This window comes from Hemiscyllium ocellatum, unplaced genomic scaffold (genome assembly GCF_020745735.1).
Source record: "Hemiscyllium ocellatum isolate sHemOce1 unplaced genomic scaffold, sHemOce1.pat.X.cur. scaffold_957_pat_ctg1, whole genome shotgun sequence".
Taxonomy (NCBI): Eukaryota; Metazoa; Chordata; class Chondrichthyes; order Orectolobiformes; family Hemiscylliidae; genus Hemiscyllium; species Hemiscyllium ocellatum.
The window spans coordinates 80,635-107,803 of record NW_026869326.1 but is presented as its reverse complement, the minus strand read 5'-3'; the positions used below and the strand labels follow the sequence as shown (position 1 = coordinate 107,803).

General features: G+C 42.0%; 1 long non-coding RNA gene across 1 annotated transcript; it reads right to left on the bottom strand.

The window, feature by feature from the left end:
* Positions 1-2,446: 2,446 nt before the first annotated feature.
* LOC132814829 (uncharacterized) lies at positions 2,447-24,963 on the bottom strand. The gene is made up of 3 exons (XR_009644517.1): positions 24,895-24,963; positions 3,571-3,640; positions 2,447-2,527 (listed from the first exon to the last, which is right to left on the bottom strand). It is a non-coding gene; the product is annotated as an uncharacterized LOC132814829 (long non-coding RNA).
* Between the last annotated feature and the right edge of the window lie 2,206 nt (positions 24,964-27,169).

The window sequence follows — 27,169 nt, the reverse complement described above, 5'->3', positions numbered from 1 at the left end:
CTTTGCAATGTCCTTGCAGTATTTATTGTACGGAAGCATAATTCCACATTTATACCCCTTACTGGATTGCACAATTATTGTATATAAGATATATTAGCAACAAAGGGATTTTAAAAATCATATTTGTGAATTTGAGAATAATGAGATATCTCATCTTGATATTAGACTGAGTAATATATAGAAATGAAGAATAATATTGCAGGGAAACATAATTGGAGCTCTCTGAATTTCAAAGGCTGAGATAATTGTTATGTTTCACCTGAGCAAAAATCAGATATTTACAAAGAATTTTGCAAGGGATATTATTGGTCATTTTGTCTTTGGATTGGCCTGAACAAATATGTATTAATATAGTAGCATTGACAATCATGTGTAATTGCTGGGCTGAAAAGTAAGAGGATAGCTCTTGTATTTATTGGCAAGAATTATAATGAAATGTTTACTGTGGTTACTGCACTCAGTAACAATAAGATCAAGATCAATGGCTGTTAGAATCCTTGGCCACTCGTAATGAAGAATAAACACTGCTGTACGCAATACGTATCTTGGATAATTACAGAACAGAAATTTCAGAAGACACTCATTGTATTTACTGGAGGGAATGATAATCAGATGCTTACTGTGGTGATTGATCTCAGGAACAATAAAACAGTTACTCAGCTTATTCCACTGAACAGTAATTAAATGATCATGAGACCATTGTCTGGCTTTATGAATAGTGTTTTGTGTGAGCATTGATTTCAATAACAATGCCATAGTATCCAAGTCTACAGGTTAGGTGAGTTGGCCATGCTAAATGGCCCATAGTGTTCACGGATATGTAGGTTAGGTGCATTAGTCAGGAGAAATGTCGAGTAATAGAACAAGGGAATGTGTCTGGGTGGGTTACTCTTCAGAGGGTCGGTGTGGACTTGTTGAGCCAAGTAGCCTGTTTCAACACTGTAGGGATTCTATGACTCTATGATTCTTTGATTTAGGAATAGACTGATAAGCGAGTGCTGAAGATACTATTTAAAGTCAACAAAATCTTTATGTTGAGTAGAATTGCTTAGCAAAATGCTTTGAAGCCATCATACACAATGTGAGATAAGTGGGAGTAGTAAGGTATTGTGATATTTTAAATTTGAAAAACTACAGTGTCCTCAAATCTAAAATTTAGAGACAATGTAATGTGATACATACATTTATTAATGACCTGAAGATAACAAATTGCAGATTCTGTGATTATTGGAATGAACAACAGACAGAGCAAATCCAAAATTGGATTGAAAAGCAATTCAAACTCTGCTTAGATATTTTCTAATCACCATTCGAAGCTGTTTTGGTGCATCTCTGTTGAAGATGGGAACTCAACGCACACTTCCTGGTCTCGTGGGAGATACTCTACTGGAATTCCACAGGTTCCTTTCATTATGTTCCCACCCAGGAAGGGTGGGATTATAATTACTTGTGATTACTCAAATGAAAACTAACCAGTGTTCACTCTGATAATTGGGCTGGGAATTAATTCGACTGTTTCTATGCAATGGACTGAGAATGAAATGGTAATTCACAATAATGATGGTACTAAGTATATAGGCTCTTACGAAAAAATTAATATCATGACAATTGAAGGAAAAATAAATAGACATATCATGCACTTATTGTAAATTCATGAAAAATACAACTGCTGAATAGGTTTAAAGCAATTTTTCTGATAATGAAAAGATAATTAGAATGCTTAGCAGCAGATGGAATCACCAAAAAAAAATTCAATGTGACTATTCAGCTGCAGGCAGCTCCCCTTCCTTCCACAAATGTACAACTTCCAACAATTCAAAATGTACTCTGATTGATAAAGGGAAGAACAAACACATGTAACTTTTTTTTCTCGTGTTTACAAAAAAAGTCACAAATTTGAATATTTTTAGCTTTAAAATATTTAACCCTTGCTGAGATCAGAAATACAATAAACTTTCACGTTGAAGAAAAATATAATCAAATCATATCAAAATATACATCGATATTCACAATAATTGGGAGATTGAACGCTGCAATATCTTTCCATCAGTTGATGTACTGAGCCATAATTCCACTTTTATATCCCTCACTAGATTGATCAGTTATTAGATATTAGCAATAACTAAATTATTAATATGCTGTCAGTGAACTGAATATTAAAGAGAAATCTCACATTGTTGTTTGAAGATACAATGTGCCGAAATAAACAGTAATTATTGGCAAAATGTCATTAGATAACTCTTAATCGATGAGGCTATGGTTACTTTGATTGTTGAAATAAGTAGCATTCAGATATTTCCAATGAGCATTGGATGGAAAATCAATCTTTTTGGTATAGACGTGAAAAAAACGTTTTATTGGAGTATTGTCAATAAGAAATATAGGATTAAATTATGATGTGCATCTCACCTTACCGAATATTTTCAACTTTTCTAAAAGGTTTCTAGTCCAATCATCAGTTTAAAAGGGGTCATTTTGGTTCAGCAGATCAGTAACTGCAAACATTTTCAACACATCTCCATCAAAGCTGATAATTCAGAAAAAAATACCAAAGCATTACCTGTGTAAATGTCAAACTATATCTTTAGATTAGAGTCAAGTTCATTCTCTACTTACTTTATTCCTATTTTTGACACCAGTGACTAAATATTGATTAGATTAAATGTCATATGTGTTAGACATGAGTTTTCTCTCAACGATCTGTGCAACACAGGAATGGGCCCTTTGGCCCATAACGTTGTGCTGAACATAATGCAAAATAAACTCACCCCTTCTGTCCACATCCTTCCAAATTATCTAAATGAACATTTAAAAAAGCCCTAATGTATCTGCCTCTACCACCAACCCTGGAAATTCATTCCAGACACCTACCACTCCCTTTGTAAAAAACAAATTGCCCCTCACATGCTCCTTGAACTGTCTCCCCTAACCTTAAATGCATGTCACATACTTTTGACGTTTCAACTCTGGGAAAACCATTTTGACTGTCAACCCTATTTACGTATCTCCTGATTGTATAGACTTGCATCAATTCTTCCTCCATCCTCCGCTACTCCACAAAAAAGCAACCTGAGTTTTTCTCACGTCTCCAAATCCAGGCAGCATCCTGGTAAATGCCCTCTGTACCCTCTCCAAAGCCACCATACCCGTCCTATAATGTGGCGAATAGGAGTGAATACAATACTTTAAGTATGCCTTAACCAAAGTCTTATAAAGTTGCAACATGCCATCCTGACTCTTGTAATCAGTTCCCTGACCAATAAAGGCAAGCATGCCATTTGCCTTCCTGACCACCCTATCTACTTGCATGGTCACGTTCAGGGAGCCATGGTCTTGAATGCCAAGATCCCTTTGAACAACAAAGCTGTTCAGGGTCCTGCCATTACCTACTTTTCCTTAATATTTGAGCTCCCAAAGTGAAACACCTCACTGTTGTATGGATTAAACTTTGCCTTTAATTTCTCTGCCCATATCTGCAATTTATCTTTTTCCTGCTGCATTCTTTGACAACCCTCTACATTATCCACAACTGCACTGAACTTTGTATCGTCTGCAAACTTATTAACTCACCAAATTAGATTTTAATCCATGTCACTTATATATATTTGTCCCGCAAACAGAAGGGTTCCAGTGCAGATCCCTGTGGGAAAAAGACAGAAAATGAGGAAAATGCAGAATTCTTGAATAAATGAGGTTTCTTTCAATGACAAAACTATTCTGATGAATAATCTCTGAAGGTGTGATTTTTGTTTTGAAATTAACCCAATATTTTAATTCTCAGTTTACTGATCTTATTGAATATCTAGTACAAACTGCTGTGAAAATATTGAATCGTTTTAAGTGTTTAGTTCCAACATTAATTATTCTTTAATTGTAATTTCAATTATCACACCATCATGAGAGTTGAATCTATTATTTCTTAGTGCCAGTATCATGATGAAATATTTACACTCGTTTCAGGTCAACACACCTGCAATCAAGCAAAGTTTTCTCACCCAACACTCATAGTAACTATCTCATTCTCTTTCATTTGAATTCTCATTTTAATTAAATGATCATTAATCAGTCTTATCAATTAAGAGATGACTAACTAGTTTTCACATCAATATTTCAGTTCTTTCCAACATATTGTACAATTACATTGCAGTAAGGGTTTCTCATCATTCTTAAATTTGTTATCAGCTATTTTTGTGTCTGATTTCCAGTATCCACAGTTTTTTGCATCCTTGTATTAATTGTATTTCATTTCACTGCTAACATTTCTATATTTCTAATTATTACAATAAGAGCTAAGTATTTTTCATGTTAAACATTGTATTAATTTCACGTGTTTCTTGTGTATACAAACCAGAATTAACAAATGTTTGCTCTATTCTTTTACAATAAATCTTGAATTCTTAGAAATCACAATTTTGTGAAAATGAGGGAAATTATCTTTCGATTAATAGTCACATTGAATGACTAATGCTTTACTTCCAAGTCATGAGCATTACAAAGCAGTTTAATTTTGAGTACATAAATGACTGCTTCAAACATATTTAATTACTTGATTATCATGAGATTTATATTTGTTTAAGATCATTGTCGCTTCGTTCCAACATTTTTATGAATTACTAATTCCTTTTATCAGTCCATTACACACTGGAATTGTCGAATACAACCCAGTCTGATTATCACAATAAATATTTGAGCAGTTTTCCCTGTGAGTAACCACCGTAAGTATGTGATTATAGTCCTGCCCTTCTTGCATAGGAACATTATGTAGGGCTCTGGTAATGTCTGTACTGAAAGACCAGGAGGTATGGATTCAATTCTAAACTTCAACAGAGATGTGTCAAAGCACCTCAGAGTTGATTAGAAAATATCTAAGTGTCTTCTGAATTATTTTTCAATCCAACATTTTCTCAACTTGTATCCGTTGTTCATTGTAATGTTCACAATATCTTGAATTTATTTGCTTCCGTCCACTGACTAAACTATGAATGTTATTATGCTGCTTCTAAGTACCTCTCAACTTTTAATAACTTTGCAGTCATAAAGATTCTACAGTGTAAATTACATTTAAGGTAAGGGGAAACGATTTAAAAGGGATCTGGGGGGCAACTTTTTTCACAAAGTGTGTTTGGCTCACACGGAATGAGCTGTGAGAGGAAAGGCGGTGGCTGGTACAATTATAACATCTAAAAGACTTTTGGACAGTTACATGGATAGAAAACGTCCAGAAGGATATGGAACAAACACAGGAAAATGGGGCTAGTTTAGTTTAGGGAACCTGGCCGGGCTGCCTGAATGGCCTGTTTCCGTGCTGTACCAAGCTAGCATAGTACAATTCAAACTTGACTGCGATGGGTAAAGGAGGGAACAAACGGGTGTTGATTCGATTTTGCGTCCATAAAAAAGTGACATGAATTTTAAATAATTTTGTCACAAGAAATAGTTCACTCTTATTGTGATCAGAAATACAATGAATGTGAGCATTGAAGTCAAATATAATTAAAACAATTCAACTGTGTTTATATGGTTAAAATAAAAATTGATATTCACAATCATTGTGAGTTTGTACCCCGCCATATCTTCACATTACTTCATGTACTGAGCCATTATTGCATTTACTGAGCATAAATATACCCCCGACTGAACGGAACAATAATTAGATGTTAGCAACACTTAGATTTTCAAAATCTATCATTGCACCGTGAAGAAGGAGAAATTGATGTAATTTTATCCTGATCGATGATCCAACATTTGTGTCTGAATCAGGAAGAGAGTAAGGAGATAACCAAAGTGAATATCAGAGTGACCACAAGATACAGTCCATGACATTTGATAGAAAAAGGAATTTGCATAATTCCATGGTTATTGAACGTTAATAATTAATTCCCTCCGCAGCTACTGAAACAGTCCAAGTCCAAGTACAACAAGATCTGGACAATATCCAGGTTTGGGCTGACAAGGGGCAAGTAACATACATCCCACACAAATGCAGGCAATGACCATCACGTATAAGAAATAATCTAACCACCATCCCTTGACATTCGCTGGTGTTGCCATCATTGAACACCCACTATCAACATCCTGGGAATAATCATTGATCAGAAACTGAATTGGTGTCAGCACATAAACACGGTGGCTACAAGAGTAATTCAACTGCTGTCTCCTGAAAGCCTGTCCAACATCTACCAGACACAAGTCAGGAGTGTGATGGAATACTCCCCACTTGCATGGATAGTGCTGCCCTAACAACACTCAAGAAACTTGATACCATACGAAACAAAGCAGCCCGCTTGATTGGCACAGCATACATAAGTATCCACCCCCCACACCCCCACCACCACTGATGCTCCGTAGCAGCAGTGTATACTATCTACAAGATGCATTGCAGGAAATCACGAACCAGCACCTTTCAAACCCATGGCCACTTCCATCGAGAAGGACAAGAGCAGCAGCTAGATGGAAAGACAACTATCTTCAAGTTCCCCAATAAGGTACTAATCACCCTGAATTGGAAATATATAGCTGTTCCTTCACTGTCGCTGGGTCAAAATCCTGGAAATCCCCACCCCAAGGTATTACATAGAACATAGAAAAATACAGCGCAGTACAGGCCCTTCGGCCCCTGATGTTGCGCCGACCAAAGCCTACCTAACCTACACTCGCCCAATAACCTCCATATGCTTATCCAATGCCCGCTTAAATGACCATAAAGAGGGAGAGTCCACCACTGCTACTGGCAGGGCATTCTATGAACTCACAACCCGCTGAGTAAAGAATCTACCCCTAACATCTGTCCTATACCTACCACCCCTTAATTTAAAGCTGTGTCCCCTAGTAACAGCTGACTCCATTAGCGGAAAAAGGTTCTCACTGTCAACCCTATCTAAACCCCTAACCATCTTGTACACCTCTATCAAATCTCCCCTAAACCTTCTTTTCTCCAATGAGAACAGACCCAAGTGCCTCAGCCTTTCCTCACAGTTGTGTGCTGTATACCCACAGCAGGTAGAGTGCAGCGGCTCAAGAAGACAGCTCACCACCAATTTCTCAAGGGCAACTAGGGACGGGCAATAAATGCTGGGCCCAGCCAGTGACACCCACATCACATCAAATAAATATTATTATAATGTCTGCAAGACCAAAACAGCTCCACGCTGTCCTAGCTGCAATCTCTGCCCCTTATTGAAAAAGATAAAAGAATCTGACCTTGCTCAACTTTCTCATCAAAACCAAGTACAGTATTCACCCCAGCCCTCTCTTATATGAACCAGCAGCATTTCCACCACCAACAGTAGATCCTCTTAAAATATTTTGTCAGTAACTTTTAATTAACTGGTTACTACAATTACAATGCAATCTGTACAAACAGATTAAATACCTTTTATGCAACAACAAATTTTCTAACAACTTTTCTCGATCTCTGTCATTCTTTTTAGTTCGATGAGGTAGGGAGGGATGGAAACACGACAGTGATGTAAGATATATGTAATACAGTGAGACAGGGAAGCTAGTATGGCTCATGTTGACTCTTAGACTCCACACAGTGAAGCAACACATTCACTGCATAATAAACATAACATAACATTTCAACCCCACTCACACCCGGAGTGACAGAAATAAAATGTGGATCGGTTGGACAGGATAGGTTTGTTACAGTTAGAGTTTGGGAGAGTGAGGGGTGACATGACTGAAGTATCTAACATCTTGAACGGTTTGATAAGGTGGATGTGGAAAGGATGTTTCCACTTGTGGGTCATTCCTGAACTAGAGGGAACTGCTTTAAAATTGGGTTCACCCTTTCAGGACAGCAATGATGATATTTGTTTCCCATCAGAGGGCTGTGCAAATTTGCAACTCTCGGCCCCAGAAGGTGGACTCACTGAGTATTTTTAAGACACAAGTTGATAGATTCTTGTTAAGGGACATTGAGGGGAGATGGAATACAAATCACGAACAAATCAGGCCTGGTCTTAATGAATGGTTGGGCTCGAGGGGCCGAATGGTCACCTTCTGCTTCTCTCACATGATCCCAACACTGAGATTTTTGTTTAAAATTCATTCACTGGATGTAGGTGCCACTGGCTGTGGGCAGCATTCATTACCCAGAGAGCAGGTAAGAGCCAACCACATTGCTGTGGGTCAGGAGTCACATGTAGGCCAGACCAGGTCAGGATGGCAGCTTCCGTCCTGAAAGGGCATTACTGAACCAGATGGGTATTTCCTGACAATGGAGAATAATTTCATCAATAGACTCATATTGCTAGATGATTATTAAATTCAAGTTCCCCGTCTGTCATGGTGGGATTCGAATGAGGGACCCCAGAATATTCGCTGGGTCTCTGCATTAACAGTTCAGCAATGATACCACAGGACTGTTCCCGAGCTACAAAGGGTGGGAACCAAAACCTTGATCAAACAGGGAGAATTAAGGAGCATTGAAGGGAATGGGGGAAGAGAATGACCAAGTTTAGGTTCAAGGCAACTGAAACTAAAACCACCAACAGGGAGGAGAACAAAGTAAGAAACCCTCACACAGCTGGAACTGGATAAGTGCAGATACCCCAGGGAGGTGTGGAACTACGCAGGGAGGACAGGGTGAAGGCCCGGGTAGGTTTAAAAGCAGTGAACCAAATTTTGAAAATATCTTTCTGAACATAATGTAGATCAGGTTAAAACTGAGGAAGGTGTCTGACACAACTTGCTGCAAGGACACAGACAGCAAAATCTGAGGTGATCATGAGGTAATGGAGGTAGAATGTGGGAGACAAGCTGGGACTGTATTGGAATAGTCATGGTGAGAGGGAACAAATGCTGGATGCAGGGTTTCAGCAGCTGATGGACTGACGCTGAGGTGAGCCATCGGAAACTGAGCAAGTGACCACCATCTCATAGGACAGAGAAACTGATCCCTCAGCCTGAAACTGACTGACCACATGGCTCTCAGTGTCTCCAACACAAGTGAATGGAAACATTGCTCAGAGCCTGTTTCTGTGACATTCAACACAACCAGGAAATAAAAGAAATGAATAATTAGCTGAAAACAAGGCAACTACTCTGTTAGAGTCTAAACTATTCAATGTTCAGTTACTGAACATTATTGATTCACAGAATATTCTAACCTGCACAATCACAGTAAAAGGGGAAAGTAAACAACATTCTTGGCAAAGACATAATGAAGCTACTGCTTGTATAAAAACAGCTGAGAACAAAGGGGCTGAATCCTCCACAAACTGACAAACACAGATACAATCGGTTTATAGATAGACAATGAAATTCTTCAGAAAAACACTTCCCTGCCGATGGTGTGTGAACTGCCACTTATTTCCTTTGAAAAGAGTCTCTGTTTCCCCTCAGAAAAGCAGGTGTATTGCGCACTTACAGACTGACTTACAGACAAAGGGAACCTGATCTGAGACTCGCAGGTTAATGAAGCTATTAGTGACAGTCCATTGCACACAACAAGAGCTTAGACCACAACAGATTCTAGTGAAACCAACAATGCAATGAAAAAGGTGAATTAGTCTTTATAATCATGCAGCCTCTCTCAATCAAAGAATCCCAGTCAACTTCCAAACATTTTTAAACTATTAATACCAATGTATACATATTTATTTCCTTCCCTAATTTCCTCCAAAAATATATCTAACTATTCTCTTCAAAGTACATTTTAAATGGTCAATTCATAATCACAATTCATTTCCAATTATTCTTAGAGCAAAACAACTTGCAAACTAAAATAGTTTTCATGTCAATAATGACACTGGAAACTTTGTTATGTAGTTTAACCATATTTCCAAATATTGTTTTGGTTCATTATTGCAGTGAAGCTAAAATTAAAGTCTATTTATTTTCTCTGATATCCTTCCATTACTTTATTCCCTAATAACAATGCCTATGGTGTAATGGGTGACAAGCATTAAATAAAATTGAATTTTCATTGCAAGAACTGGTACAAATGATCACATATTATTCAGTTCATTCATTGTCGTTGATGTTAAGAGTTATTTTCACTGTATGATCATGTTAAATTCACTTAAATAATCACAGTACAATTCTCACCTCTATAGATCTGTAAAGTGAATGTCAAGTTATAAATATGTCAAGTAAAACCAAATTCACATTTTGTTCTGTTTTATTCCAGGAAGGACAGGATGGGTTACATTATTATGGGAAACAGGAACAAGTGAAGGTGGTGACTCTCAGACGTGAGACCTAAAAGCCAAAGGGCCAGCTGGTAGTTACAGTGGGGGAGGTACCTAGTGCCCCGCTCTCCTTAGAAGACAGTGAGGATGGTGACACTGGGTAGAACAGGTTAGATGGCGAAGCGCCCACGTATGGACAGAGGGACGGCAATGGGTGGGATGACCCACTGCCCTGTAAGGCCCAGAAGGCCGTATCCATGGCACCGCTCGGCATCAAAGCTCAACGTGGCTAGACAGTAGGGAGCAACAAAGGGAACTGACAGAAACCAAACCTTAACCGTTTACCCGGCTGAACGACAGGTGTTGGTGAATGAACACCCAGCCTGATGGAGAAATGGTAATAATGGGCCTTATTGAGACAATATGGATGAATTAGGTAAGGTACACAGTCTCACCGAAGATGGTGTCAGCCAAGATCTCTCAGGCCAAGATGCCCTGACGTGTACAGCAGAATCTGTCCCTGCAATGAGGGTATGGGGGTGTACGCCGGTTCCCCCCAGTGCACAGCCGATCAGTGGCTCCAGGCATTTACAGATATTGCAGGGACACACTGGGGAGGAGACAGGCTGAATGGGCTAAAATAACCTTGGTGACTCATGGAGCCAAGGGTAATATCGAGGATCATACAGAGAGGAAGCCTGAGGTGTGTAAGGAACACGGGGGATTACCAAACCCCAAAGTGTGATGATGAAATAGGTTTGATGTGTTTAAAAGATGACATGGGACCCCATTTAACTGTAATTATAAACATGGGACTCCCAGTGGGAGATAATTCTAATCAAATGCTGAATTGGTCATGAGAGCTGAGGCAAACGCAGAAACACAGAAGAATAGATTCAATACAGGGAGGGTAATCAGACCCACAATGTTACAAGGGAAGCAGGAAAGGGCACATAGCCAAGGAACGGAGGCAGAGAGAGGAAGATAGATGTTCACATTGTGTGTGGCATGTGCTCACGTAGGCACATGCAGAGCCCATGAATATTTATTGATGCTGTGTTTGCTGTATTAATAAATATTAATACAGGAGCAGCTATATCAGTTACCGATATGGATTTGCCCCCACCCTCTCAATTACTAAAATGAGAGCATTTGGAGAGGGAATCGAAGAAGCTGGATGAAATAACCCGATGCAGATCACCGATATGGCAAAATATACTCAGATATGGGAGTGTGAAACTGAGGAAGGGACCATTCTGGGAGTTGCCATTTTAGAACAGTTCGGAGCAACTATTGACGTAGAGACCCGAACTGTAATATGGGAACAACCTGAACAGGCCTGAGACAGGAAGCAAAGGAGAGGCGACATCTCCAGAGTAGTTACCTTGCAGGGAGACTGGAACAGTCAGGGAATCTGGGGAGTTATAGCTAGGACCCATACAGCAGTGCGGGGAACTCAAACAGGAATGTGGGTTATTATCTGTGGATCCTGTAAAGATCGAGGGCCCTCTCACTCCCCACACACACAGGATCCCATTAAAGCTGGGGCTGAGGAGGCAGTCATTGTGACAGTATCAGATTGAGAGAAGCAGGGAACAGTCAGACCGACAGTATCCCAGACTAATTCACTGAATCCAGACGGCTCATTCCACCTCACTATTGATTATACCTCCCTCGGTAAATCCGCCACTAAAGAGTATCCTACAGTAGCAAACCACACCACTGTATTTAATGGATTGAAATCGCAACAGGATATGGTCTCAGCCCTTGATATTGTGAATGGGTTCTGGTCCATAATGGCAGAATAAGCTGATGTTTACTATCAAAGGAAAACAGTCGACCTGGATCCAGTTACCTCAGGGATCCCATAATATTCCATTATATCCCACCGATGTATGGCTGATGGAGTTAGTCTATTTAATCTTACCAACACTTTATTACCTCAGTTGGTGAGAAAGAACATATCCAAATATTAAACATAGTATTGTGTCAGTTCAGGCAGGCCGGGCTTAAAATTAACCCACAGAGAGTGCAACTGGGAAGGTAGGTAGAGGCGTACCTGGGACATCATATCAGGGAGATCAAATCAGGAAGGCAGAGGGGATAATCCCATTGGAACAAAAGACCAGGATTTTAAAACTATCCATCTGCACATCGCGAAAGGGTAAGGCAAACTTTAGATTGTTTAATTATTGGAGGCCTTTTGTGGAGGCCAGGATTGGCAGAACCATCACAAGCCCTGACAGAAGCACGGACATTAGCCAGGGGTCAGGGAGTCAGCATATTCACAGACAGTCAGCATGCCTTTGGTATTGTTCATGACCATGTGTTGGTCTGGGCTCGGTGAGGGTACATCACCTTGTCTGGGGGCCACATAGAGCATGAGGAACCGGTCAGAGAGTTAGTGGAAGCAGCTAACTTTCCCAATGAAGCAACAATAATAAAGATTAGAGCTCACAGGGAAGTAGAAACCCCACACCAACAGGGCAGTGAGTATGTGGATAAGGCAGGTAAAATACTGACTGAAACAGTGCAGACATTTGAGGAGATGGCAGTGGCAGGAGCTGCAGAAGTGAGAGAGGAAGGTTTAAAGATATTCCCAGAAACAGTCCCACAACAGGAGAAAGAGGAATGGGAAAAAGGTGGGGCAGTAATAGGACAAGACAGAGTCTGGATGATCCAGCAGTGCCACCACACTGTATAAGGCAAACATTATTAAAACCATATCATGGGTCAGCCCATATTTAGCAGGATACAATGCAATATCAGATGCTCCGCTACAGGGGGAGGCCTGGAACAGGGAGAGATAAAGCAAGGTTTTGTCGAAGGTGTGTAGTGTGTTCACAGTGTGAGCCAGTGAAAGCAATCAGGATAAAATGGAGGCAGCAGCAGGGACCCAGGGGTCCATGGGAACAATTACAGATGGATTTGACACAGACACCCATCCCAATCCCAGGGAAGGAGATCCTGCTGGGTCTTAATAAACAGGTTTACGCAGTGGGTGGAAGCATTCCCCTGCAGATTCTGACCAAGGGACACATGTTACAGGGAACATAGTTAAACAGCTCTGTGGCCTGTTTGGTACTGAACAGAAACCCCATCTCCCATCCCACCCCCAGAGCTCAGGTACAGCAGAAGAAATGAAGCAGACACTGAAAGCTAGTCTGACTAAGGCCCTCCCAGAGACAGGCAGAGATGGGTTAGAGTACTCCCCACCATCCTAATTAAATTAACATCAACCCCAGCAAAGGGAACAAGGCAGTCCCCCTTTGTATTAGTGACCGGACGGACTACGCAGGTGCCACAGGGTGTGGCAGTGGGAGTGCCCGAGATGTCCAATGGCAAGGATAGGGTCAAACAATTCTTGAATGAACTGGCAAAGCAACTGCATGAGCTGAGAGGGGAAGTTGCAGAGGGACAGCGAATCAGAAACTGGGAAAGGGAGCACAGAAATATCCGAGCTAACATTCCAAACCCAGGAGATCAGGTCGAGTGAAAATATTACCGGAAAGCATGAAGGAAACCCAGCAGTACTTGGCTGGGGAAGCCACAGAGTTCTCGAGAGGGAACTCTCCCACCATGCTTAAATGAGGAGCGCTGTATAAAGGTCACCGCGCTGCTAAACTCAGGCTCCTCTTTGATACTTCTCCCAGCAACAGTTGTACAGGGACATGTTGCTGGCTGGAGGTCTGTGGCCAGTGCATCTGTTCTACAAGGATCAGAACTGGGGCATCTGTTGTTTGCAACATATATCAGTGATTAGCAAGAAAATGTAAACAACTGAATTAGCAAGTTTGTAAATGGTACAATTGATGAAGCTGTGAACAGTGAAGAATGTTGTCAAAGGACACAGCAAGAAAGATCAGTTAGAAGGTTATACGGAGAAAATACAGATATATCTGATTTGGACAAATGTGTGGTGGTGCATTTTGGGAGGCACATTGCAAGAGGAATGTATACACTAAACGGAAGGGCCCTGAGCAGCATTGATATACAGAGGGATCTTCAGGTGCACGTTCACAGCTCCCTGAAAGTGGTGAAGGAGGTGGATGGCAGGCTTGCCTTCTTCTGTCAGGGGAGTGAATATAAAACTGTCATTAGGCCACCTTTGGGGTATTGTGTGCCGTTTTGATCACCACATAAGGAGGGTGTGGAGGCTTTGGAGAGATTGAAAACAGGTTTACCAGGATGTTGTCTGGATTGGGAGAGGTTGGAACATCTTGGGTTGTTGTCACTAGAAAGTCAGTGGCTGCGGGGTGAACCAAGAGGCACAGAGTGAATAATCTGACTCTTTTTCCAAGGTGGAAACGACAAATTCTAGAGGCCGTAGGTTTAAGGGGAGAGGGGGGACGTTTAAAGGAAATGAAAACCAAAACAACTGCAGATGCTGTAAACCAAAAACAAAAACATTTTTGTGAAAAGTTCAGCAGGTCTACCAGCATCTGTGAAGAGAAATCAGCGATAACGTTTCTGAGGAAGTGTGACCAGACCCGAAACATCAACTGATTTTTCTTCACAAATGCTGCATGACCTGCTGAGCATTTCCAACAATGTCTGTGCAGGTTTAAAGGAAGTTATGTCGGGCAAGTTTCTTCTCCAGGAGGTGGTCAGTGACTAGAATGTACTTGCCTGAGAGTTGGTAAAAGCAGAAACAATCACAATGTTTAAGAGGCATTTGGGCAGACACATAAGCAGGCATGGGTTGGCAGGGAGATGGACCATTTACAGGCAGATGGAATTAGTTTGGAATGGTATCATGATCCGTACAGACATAGTGGGCCGATTATCCCAGTGCTGTCCTGTTCTGTTTTCCGGGGCGTGTAGAATGTGTCGAGCAAGAGATAATATTTTGAGTGGAATATGTCTCTTCATTAGAACACATAGTAAGTTGATGCATTTTGAGAGAAGCAGTGTAGAAAGGGAATATATATTTGATTGGAACAGACACAGGGAGCAGGACAGCAGGATGGGGGACAATGTGTACAAATCATTAAAGGAGAGAGAACATAAAGTGTTTTGAGTAAACGTATAGGATACTGGGCTTCATTAATAGAGGGAATGATAACAAACTCATGGAATAGATGCTGACCATTGACAAAGCTCTAGTTAGGTCACAGTCAATCATTGCATCCAATTCTGGTCACCAGATTCCTGGTCAGAATGGGGAATTTAAAATACCACAGAGGGGCCAGTTCCATACTTTGCTTTCTTTCAGTATGCATTGGCGACTCAAGGGTTAAACATTCTCCTGCCAAAAGCCTTACTGCTGCATTGTAACAGTACGAGGCCTGTACTCTTACAATACAGACATAACACCTCAGTAGGGGGAGGCGGACTGTACCTTCAAAATAGAACGCATTGCAGCCACACATGGGGATTGCCCCGTAACCCCAGACAGAGGAATTTGCCCTTTCCAGACAAGACTGAGAGCCCTGGGCACAACCCTGTTAAACTGCCTCCCGCTCCCATTGTCTTACCTCCCCTCCATATTAGCATAGGTAAGTGAATCCCCCATTTACTGAAGGAAGAACCCTTCTGCCTTAATCTCTTCCCATCAACACATAATCATGAACAATACGATAATCAGTTTCTGTAATCCATTCACACTTTATCACAGGACATCGCCATTCATCAAGCTTTGTAAGGTCATAATTACCTGCTTTAAACTATGTAATGACAATCGCCCATGTGACTGATATGTCTTTGTCTAATTCCTATTAAATATACTGTCTCTGTGGGTAAGGCAGAGATTCATGAAGAACAGTCTCTGCAAGGAGACACTCGGCTACTTTAGAGACATTTTGAAACTCCCGCCAGCTGTCCAATAATAAAACTACTGCTGTTGTGCAGAAAACTTGTCTCATCTGGATTTGTGGAACAAATTAGACATCAATATTGAATGATATGAGTGATCTTCAGAGTGTGGAGTACAGACTTACTGGTGTGGTTCACTGATGAAGAAAATGCACTCAGTGAATTGATTTGAAGAAATTTGTATTTTCTTTGAATTAAACAAGTTGAATATATTTTTGATAGAGCTATATAAGATTATAACACACCTAGATATAGCAGACAAAAAATATCTGTATTCAATAGGTGATGGCACAAGAATTAAGATCAGATGTAAAGTTTTGATACAGCGGGAGATGAGCAAGTGTTTCTGCTGACTGTATTGGCTGGAAATATGCAGAACATGCTGCCTATTATGGTAGTGCAAGCAGAGAAGATGAATGATTGATAAAAACAATTAGATCAGATCCGAGGGAAATAAAATTGCAGAGTTTGGGGGACGTATGGGGAATGAGAATATTGAATTCTGCTACAGAGCACCAGCTTGGATTTGATGGGCCTCTCTCTGTGCTATAATGCATTTTATGTGGACTTGCTTAACTTGCTCTGGTCACCGATTAAATTGTCATTGAGGTAAATATGCTCAGTGTTCCTACTCAGTCTAACACAGGCTGTCCTTCCTCAGCAGGAGATAAAGTTTTACTGCCCTATACTGGGTTCTGGGAGGGGGGAAGGGAGGGGGCGTTGGGTGGGGTGCGTAATAGTGTGTATAACAGTCTGCCAGCACTTATCCGAAATCAAAACACTAGTGCAGCCACACTAGGGACAGACTCTGGAAATGTGGGGAATGCCAGAAGGGAATTCTTTACCCATTCCCACCTGGAAACGGGCCAAACCAGTCAGACAGGGGAGAAGCTGTTCACCTGCTGTGTGTGTGTGTGTGTGTGTGTGTGTGTGTGTGTGGGGGGGGGGGGGGGGGGGGGGGAGGGGAGGGGATGAGGGTAAGGGATTCACTCAGGCAGCCATCCTGCTGAGACACCAATGAATTTACTCATAAACACAACTTGAAGGACTTTTTTTTCTCTTTTCACACCAAGTAATGAACAATGGTATTGGCAGTCCTTCAAGTTATTTTGCGTATAGAGAACTTAGCTTTGGGAATGTTCACAGCATTGTGGAACACGTACACATTCACACTGGGTAGAGACTTTTATTTTCCTTTATTCATTCACAGGATGAGGGTATCGCTGGCCCGGCAGCATTTCCTGCCCATCCCTAATTGCCCAGAGGGCAGGTATGAATCAACCTCATTGCTGTTTATATTGATATTAATCAACACGAATGTCAGACTAAATTAATTATCATCAAACTCAAATCCATTTGGTATTCATATATTTACAATCAGTGTTCAATTCACCAAATGTAGCTGAAGATAATAATCTTCAAGTAATTCTAACAGAGAAGATACCTGAATACTTGTTCAGCAAATTAAAGCCTGTTGTGTTTAGATAGTAATAATTTTAAAAAAGTAACTTGAGAATAATGAAAGAAGTTGATTGTTGGGTAACTGATAATCTTGTTTTAATCTGAAGTTAATTTAGGATTAGTTAACAAATGGTAGGGAATCCCAGCCCCCTGGAGTGCACATCCAGTTCCATGTGGGAAAACCAGAACACTTCTTGTATCAGCGACAACCACAAGAACACGGAGGTGACACTGGAAATGTCAGGAACACAAGTTAATCCATGATAAAGGTACTGCACTCACTCCGAGTCCCCACGTTGATGTGTTCTCACCAGAGAGGGTACAGAGGCGATTGATCAGAATGTTTCCATGATTGGAGAATGTCTGCTCTGAGGAAAGGTTGGATTAGTCGGGGAAGTTTTCAGAGGAGGATGAGCTGAGATTTAATTGAAGTGATAAGATGCTGAGGAATCCAGATCGAGTGAATAGGAAGGAGCTATTCATTAACAGAGAGGTCAGAAACTGGAGGTTTTAGATTGAAACTAATTCTCAGAAAGAAGGGGAGTGGATGGTGGGGGCAGGAACTCACTGATGGGCTTGTAAAGGCAGTAGCCAGCATCACATTAGACTAAAAGGACATGGATGTAACTGAAACCCTGGAACATGCAGGGCTATGGACTAAAGTCTGCAGAATGGGATCATTGCGATTTATTTGACACTTCTCCAGAATATTAAACTCAAGTAAATTTGTCAGTAAGTTACAGCACAGATTGAGGCCACTTTGTCCATCCTGTATGTGTTGGCTGTAATAGAACGATCCAGGTTTTACAGCGTTCTGTACTCACCAATGACAGCAACAATTTCAGACTGTGTACTCTGCCCTCTATGTGATTATGATCTGTTTTTTCAATGTATTTCTTTGGCAGCTGCTCACCTTGCTTCCTTGTTTCTTTCCCAGCCCTAACTCCATTCCCCGTGGCCTTGAGGGATTACATTTCTGCTGTTTAATCTCTCCGGTCTTCCCCCGAGTGACAGACTGTCCTTTTGTCCTTGTCTCACCCCCTCCTTGCTCACAACCTGTTACATTTCTGATGGTTCCCAGACCTCTGTAACTTTCACTGCGCCCCCTGGGTCAATGGCATGAGTTTTGAATTCTCTTCCTCATGAGATAATCAGAAATCTTTCCGGTTGCAGTTGCCCCCAGATTTTACTTTGGAAAAAAAAAGAGCATTTGTGTCAGAGTCAAGTGTTTGTGAGCCTTCATCCACAATCCTGAGCACTTAGACATAATATGTGACCCTCCCACAGATGTGCAGGTTTGCTGGATTGGCCGTGCTAACAGGGCCTGTAGTGTGTAGGTTAGGTGGGTTGGGCTAACCATGGTAAATGTGGGGTTATGGAGGTAGCGTCATTGCAGACTCGATGGACCAAATAGTTTCTTTGTGCGCATCAGGGAGTCTGTGATTCTAACTAGTTGTGATTGTCGACACGTTTTCCTCATGCCAGGTTCATTCAGCTCAGGAACACACGCTGCCTTTGTGTTTCTGTTGGTTCTCGCTCAATCCTTTCCTTCTGTTTTACAGCAATTTCACACTGTATGTGAGGGTGAGAATGAATTTGTCAATACAAATACTCCAACCGAAACCCGCACAGGTCAGGCCCTGTTTCTGCTGATGTCGCTCACAGGGAACAGGAAAATAAAGGTTCAGTCATACGTCTTAAAAGGACACAGAGGTTACAATCACCAGGAATGGGTACACAGCTCAAAACTCTTTTCTCAAGAAATAAAGGACGCTGGAGAGACTGCCTGGTACAAGTAGGAAGCTTTGTGTCTATTTTCAGAGATTTGAGGTTGAAATCATTGGATTTGAAGCATGTTTCATTGCCCCAGGGCATCAAGGGTGCGATCTAAATGTGCATCTTTCTTTCTGTCTTTTTGTCTGAGTTAACAATCTGAACCATCTCCTGGGCAGTTAGAATGGATGACAAATGCTGCCCCAGCAAGTGATGCCGTCATCCCACGAACAAAGAAAACAAATCCAATCGCTGTGGTTAGTTGTGAACTCGCTGGTGTTATTGGAATGTTTATGGGGTAAAGGGAGAAGAATGGCATTCAGTGAGGTGTTCCTTTGGAGAGCTGATCAGCCAATCAGCCTCCTTTTGTACAGTAACAATTCTGGGAATAATTAATTCTGAGCCCTCTAAGGAAATATCAGGGCAGGGTTTGTAAAGAGGTCAGGTGGAATGAGTGTCTCGGTGAGCACAAGTGAGACACAGGCACTGAGAGGCTTTGGGATGGATTAAATTAAATTTTATACATTTGCACAGTCATCAACATTACAGCAGTGAAAAATGGGAGTGATCAAGAGAGTGGAATTAGAGCAGCAAATAAATCTTCAACACTTATGTAGCTAAAGGGGATGCTGGGTAAAGATACTGTAGTTAGTGCTTATTTTATTCCAGGCACACCCGCCTCGGAGCACATCCTTCTTGTATCTATCCTATCGAGCTCTTGACGATTTTGTTCATTTGAAGTGTTTCATGTTTAGATACTCCAGAGAAGACAGCTTCAAGCTCCTCAATCTCTCCTACTAGGGCAATGCTGCTGTTAGAATTCAATTCACTGGCATCTAACTGGCTGCTTCATGGACTGGAACTGGCAATTGAGACTGAAAGGTTACTGAGTGGTGAGCACTGCTGCCACACAGCGTCAGGGACCCAGGTTTTATTTCAGCCATATGCGACTGTGTGGAGTTTACACGTTCTCACCATGTCTGCGTGGGTTTCCTAGGGTGCTCAAGCTTCCTCCCACAGTCCAAAGATGTGTAGGTTAGGTGGATTGCCTATGCTAAATTGCCCACAGTGTCCATGTATGTGCCGGTTAGGCCATGAGCCATGGGAAATGCAGGGTTACAGGGACAGGGTGGGTCTGAATGGGATGCTCATCATAGGTTGGTGTGGTCTCGATGGATGAATACCCAGTTTCTGCACTGTAGGGACTCTATTCTATTCTCAAGAAGAATGTACTTGTCTCAATGTGTTGCAAATTTGTGGCATTCCCTATTCAAAATGCGGTGGATGCCAGGACATTGAGCAGATTTAGTGCAGAGATACAGATGTTGAATTTACAATGAGATGAAGGGTGAGAGAGAGCAGGTGGGAAAATCCAGCTGAGACCGAGGTGAGCTCAATCATCGCCGTATTAAATGGTGGGGCTGGTTCGAAGGGCTGCATTGCCTCTCCTGCGCCCAACGCTTATCTTCTTACGGTAATAACTGGAAAGCTGAATCCAAAACTCACCACCTTCACCAAAGGAGATTTTCGGAAAAGGCAGGATAGTCAGGTGGATTAGTGTTCCAAACTTAGATAGTGAGGAAGCATGTGGGAGATAATGATTTTGCAATTTTAAACTGAGGGGAGACAGTGATTTATGGTTTTAGACTGTGAGGACATTCACACCGTCCAGAATACTCTGTTGTGAATATCTATCCTATACTTTAATATAAAGCCAAGGTCCTTGACAATGAAACGCAAAACATCCAGGAAACTTCGCCTCACCTCGTAATCTGATAAAAGACTTCTGATAAATCTGGTTGAACTTAGAACACAGCTGGAAAGCTGGAAGATTAGATCCAATCCAGGATCCAGTGCTTAAACAAAGGAGACTACAATAGGATGAGGCAGGAGTTGGCTAATGTCAACTGGAAGCAAAGACTTTACCGTGGGAAAGTTGCCGGACAACGGGGGAATTTTTCGAAGTGCTCAGCAAAAGTATATATCAGGGAAAAGGGAGGACTATAGGAAAAGGAGTAATCTGCCATGAGTGGCTCAGGAAATAAGGGAGTCTATCAAATTGAAATAGAAGGCAGACAAATTGGCAAAGACCACGGAGAAACTAGGAGATTAGAAAAAAACTTTAAAGATCAACAGAAAGCTAGATGGGATTGGGGGAGAAAAGTGATGAGTAGCTGTCCCCAGGGCCGGAATAGCAGTTTACACTGTGAGAGGGGAACCTATTGTGTGGGAAAATGCGGCCTCTCATTGTTGAAGCACTTAACTGTTACCATAGAGATAATCCTGATCAAGTTAAAAATCACAGCACACTCCAAAAGCTTGTGCTTCCAAATAAACCTGTTGAACTATAACCTGGTGTTGTCTGGTTTATAAGTTTGTCCGCCCCACCCCAACACAAGCTCCTCAATATCAGAATCCTGATAGACATCCCCACTGAAACTGAAGTGGCTGTCAGATACTTGAGGGAGCCACAAGGGCGTATGCTTTAACCACAAAGTGCGAAACTGAACTAGACTTTCTAACTGACCGTTGCCATGGAGATAATACTGAGAGAGAGTCTCTATTCAAAGTCCCAAACCACAAAAGGTATAAGAATGGGAGCTTTACATTGGATCGGTGTTTTGCATGTACACTATCCAGGTAACTGCCATGTCTCATCAATAAAGACACAAAGAAGACCTCTCAGAGTTCTGTACCTAGTTATTCCTATCCAGCAGGGGTTAGGAATATGAGTACACAGCAGTCAGTCTTCACAGTGGTGGATACGAAGAACATGCCAGTAATTGATAAGGAGACTGAGGAAGGTGAGGACCTAGAATCAACCATTATCACGAAAGAGTTAGAGCTGGGCAAGCTAATGGAGCTAAAGGTAGACAAGTCTCTTTGCCCTGATGGAATACATCACAGGGTGCTACCGGAGATAGCGGGAGAAATAGTAAATATACTTGGAGTCAGAGTCCTACAGCAGAGACAGGCCATTTGGCCCAAACTGGCCCATGCCGACCAGAATGTCCATCCACACTCACCCCATTTCCCTGCACTTGGCCCATCTGCTTCAGACCCTTTCCTATCCATGTATTTGTCCAAACGTCTTTTACCTGTTGTGAGTGTAACCACCTCAACCACTTCCACTGGCAGCTCATTCCATATACATACCACCCTTTGTGTAAAACAGTTGCCCCTCAGCTTCCCTTTCATTCTTTCCCCTCTAACCGTCAACTGATGCCCTCCAGTCCTTGATTCCCTGCGAAAAAGACTGAATGCATTCACCTTACCCATGCCCCTCATGATCTTATACACTTCTTGAACAGTACCCACACAGTTTCCTCTGCTCTAAACAAAAAGCTCTTCGCTTGTCCAACCTCTCGCTATAACTAAGACCCCTGAGCCCTGACTACATCCTTTTAAATTGTTCTGCACTTTTTACAGTTTAATAACTGAAAGCTACACTGCATTCATCATATTTCCAGTGTTTACCCACGGCGCTGGAACCGACGGGACAACGCCAATGGAGTACAATCCATGATCGAGAATGAACTCCTTTAGAACAATCCCGTTTTCATAATATTTCCCATGGTGCAGGTATCCTTGTGTCTTTCTGGTTGTATGGTTAATTAAAGACTTGTCCTTCTACAAAGCAAAGCTGTGGCTTAATTGTTCCTGGAAGATGTGCCATGATTTTTCAGACTTTCAAAAACAAACAAACTCTTTCTCCACAGTCACCACACTAACATGGACTTGGCTGTACCTCAGTATTTTTTTCAGTCACACTGAGATTTGGAATATTCGCCCACAGACAGAATACACACCTTTCCTTCCATATGCAAAGGCCAATGAATATTCAGACCGGCACGGATCAAGTAACTATCAGATCTGAACAGGAAGTTCAATTTGAATTTCTCATTCACAAATCCACCCTTTCAGTACCCTACAACTGAGAAACAACTCACCATATTAATACAGGATGGATCTTTGTAAGACAATTATAGTATTAAATTGTAGTTTCATGTTTCCCAAAGTTTTAACTCTCAGTCTAACAATTTCTTTCTTCTGTGAACTGAAATCCAAACCAATCTCCTCACTCCTTCCCTCCACACCCAGTTCTCACACTCTCTCCTCCCTTTGATTTCAGTTTCCTAGCTCTTGTCTGCGGACTAAGAACCAAATCAGAGGCATTTCACAGAAACCTGACTGGGATGAACCCTGGTTCGCAGGGATTATCTTTTAAGAAAAGGCTGAAGTAGTTGGGACTCCACTCACTGGATTTGGGAACAATGAGAGGGGACCTCATTGTAACATGGAGGATTCTTAAGGAGTTCGACAGGGTCAATACTGAGAGGATGTTTCCCATCTTGAGGGAGTCTGGAACCAGATTTTGGGTCAGTCACGGAATCACGGATTCTGTTTTAGATTCGTCAATTTTAAGGCAACACCGACACGGGTCAGGGTTTGCAGTAGCAATGGAGCTGGGGTGAGGGGGAGACAAGCAACATTTTAGAGATTGGAATTCCTGGTGTTTGTGATTGTGTAGATGTCTGATCAGAAGGTCACCTTGGGGTTACAGATATGACAGCAATTTTGTGAAGAGTTTGGTTCCCAGGGAGAGGATGGGGGCTCAGCAGTAAGGGAAAGTAATTTGTAATAGCAACTGAAGGCAATGAGTTTAACCACCACAATGTTTCATTGGAGGAAACTGCAGCCAATCGCGTAGTGGGAGTGTGATGAGCAAGTTTGATAATTGAGTCATGGAGAGGGATGATGGGGAGGGAGAGCTGGGCATTGTCAGTGTACATGTGAAACCTAACACGGTGCTTATTGGACGATGTCACCTCCTGGCAATATATAGGTGAGATACAGGAGAGACTAAGGAGGGACACCAAATCCAAGGAATTCAGAAAGGAAAGAGAGAGTCGGGATGGAGGAGGTGTTTGCAACAACGGTGAGATCAAATATTAGTTTGTAGCAGAATGGGAGAGAAGGACATAACCAGAAAAGACAGACAGATAGAACAAGGAACTATATCTGTGATTTGGTGAGGGGGAGTGATGAGGAGGAGGCGCAGCCCAACTCCAAAAACACTATTTCTACATTAGTGACGTCACCCAACCCCACCCTAGTCTCAGCTCATTTACTGAAATACTCGTCCATCCCTGTGTTATCTCCAGACTTCGTTATAAAACACACTCTTGGCCAGCCTCCCACATTCAACGTACATGCAATCTCAAGAGTATCTAAAACCCTACTGCCCAAGTGCTCACTTGCACCAAAACTTGTTGATCCATCAACAAGCAACAATTTAAAATTCTGACCCTTGATGTATTTCCTGGCTGTGAACATCCCTGTCTCCCTGCACCACACAACCTGTGAGATCCCGACAACTCATTTCCTTTCAGACTCCCAACGATGTGTTTATTCATTGCTTCACCTGTCTGGCTGTTTCTACTGTTGCCAAGGCAACACGGTCTGGAATTCCCACCATCACCCTCTCAGACCTGCTTTCATCCTTTAAGGTATTCCTGAAAACCTGTTTATTTGGCAATTCTTTTGATCACCTGACCTAATATCCCCATCTGTGGCTTTATGTCAGAAGCTCTCAATAGTATTTCTGTGGAAGTGTAAACATGATAAAAACAAACAAACTGTTGTTGATTTGCACATACATTGTCAACTCTTCACTGTCGCTGAGTGAATAATCTATAACAGCACTTACCCAACCACATTGTGGGAGCACCTTCACCACACGAACTGCAGCTGTACAGGAAGTCAAACATCACCTTCTGCACAGGCAATGGGGCTTTGGCACTGATCACTGGTATCTGTGGAGAGAGAAACACACAGTTGATATTTCAGGGAGTGTAAAATGCATAATAGGGAGGGAAAATGGTACAGAATTTGGATTTTCAAATTTGTGTTGAACAATGTACACTAAGTTCTGTAAAACCTCTCATTGCATACCGTGAAAATTTCCTTCCCTTCCTGGTCAATATGACTTTCCTTTCCCCTGCCCTGCACCTTCATTCTTTTCCAATGCCTTGGTCACAACAACACTGTGCTGTCCGTGAAGTTTACCACGTGGTTGAGTATTGTCCCGCCCCTCATTCACTCCGATTGGTTGAAGCAACAACTAGCACCTCTAGCCCCCGTTCCCCCACTGACATCAATAATCAGAGGCCCATTGTGGGCTGGAGCATGCTCAGTGCGTCCTGCTTTTGCTGCTGTTCATCAGGTGTAAGAGAGAGAGGGCTCATCCCTGTTTCTCCTGATGTCAGACAGTAACAACAACTACTTGCATTGTATGGAGCCTTTCACATTGACAAATCTCCTAAAATGCTTCACGGATGATGGAAACGTTGATTAAAGAGAACGATTTTTAGATACATCTTTAAGGCAGAGAGAGGGGGTTCGGGAGGATATTCCAAAGGTTTGTGTCCTCAGCAGCTCCAATCGTGGAGTGATATAGGTGGACAACAGCTTACAACGGAGACAGTTAGTGGTTAACAACCTCATGTCGTAGCCCCCTACCCCACACACCAGGCCTTGTTCTAACAGCCTGCCATTACACACGACCTATGGTTAGCCACTAACAATCTCCACGAACAGCTAGTCACCCTCCCCCAGCCAGATCATTATCCTTTATCCAACTGTCCTTCTCACTCTATCCACACCTATCCTTTACTCCTTTTATCCTCTCCCCACACTATCTTCTGCAAATAAACTGACTTTTTTTTCTCAGTAACATCAGTTCTGTGGAAGGATCATCGGATCTTAAACTTTAACTCTGATTTCTCTTCACAGATGCTGCCAGATCTTTTCCAGAACCTCCTGGTTGTTGTTTTTAATTTACATCTTTCACAGTTCTTTTGGTTTTAATTTACCGGGAGTTTGTAATTCATGTCCTACAGCCTCTGTCCCAGACTCTGCTGTCTCTCTCCCTCTCCCACCCAGTGACTCTGCACCTGCACAGCTCATGGATTGGTGTCGTATTGCTGGCCACACCCCTCATTCACTCCCATTGGCTGCAGGACCACACAGACTCTCCTCCCATTGGTCTGGAGCTGCCGTCAATCAGCCGGGCACAATTGTCATGAGAGTGGAGGGCTAATCCCTCTCCCTGCCCTGGGATGAGCTTCATCATTCGCAGTGAATGGGGCAGTATCACAGAACACAGGGGCTGGGGGCTATTCAGCCCATTGGGGTTGTACTCTTCCCCCTCTGGAGATGCTGCAAATCTGTCCCAAGTCCCCTCCCATGTGCCCATATCCCCCAAATCTTTCCTTAAAAAGTAAAATTCCAAGTCTTTTCGAGCATGCCTGCTGAATCTGTGTTGTTCAGACTGTTCCAGATGCTTAGAACTTACTGATTAAAATAGTGTTCACATTTTCACCTTGTATTATTTGCCAATTACTTGAAAGTAGTTACTAAAAATTGTGACAGTGTTAACAATTCCTCTCTCTCTGCAAATTCAAAACTTTGGAATCAAATCTGCACCAGATCGAAATCACTGCTTCACCTTCTCAGCTCCAAGGTTAATTATTTGTGCTTCAGCTAGCTCTCCACAAAAGAGAGGAATGCATCTTAATTTATTAACATCAAAGAAACAGAACTTCGTTCCAATTCGTCCGTGCCAACAAGGAATCCTAAACTAATGGATTCCCATTTACCATCTATTGGCCTGCATCCATCAAAACCCTTCCTATTCGTGTACCCAATTGGAAGCCTTTTAAATGTTGTGATTTTATCAGCCTCCACTATTTCATCTGGTAGCTCCTCCCATACACACACCACACTCAGCTTGAAAACGTTGCCAGTTAGATCCCTTTTAAAGCTTTGCCCTCTCAACTTAAACCCATGTGCTCTAGTTTTGGACCCACCTAACCTGAGGAAATAGGACCCCAGCTGCTCACCTTTTCCACACCCCTCGTGAAAATCTTCGAGTTTAACCTACTGCGAATCCTCTTGCAAGGATGCCTTCCTTGAAGAAGCTC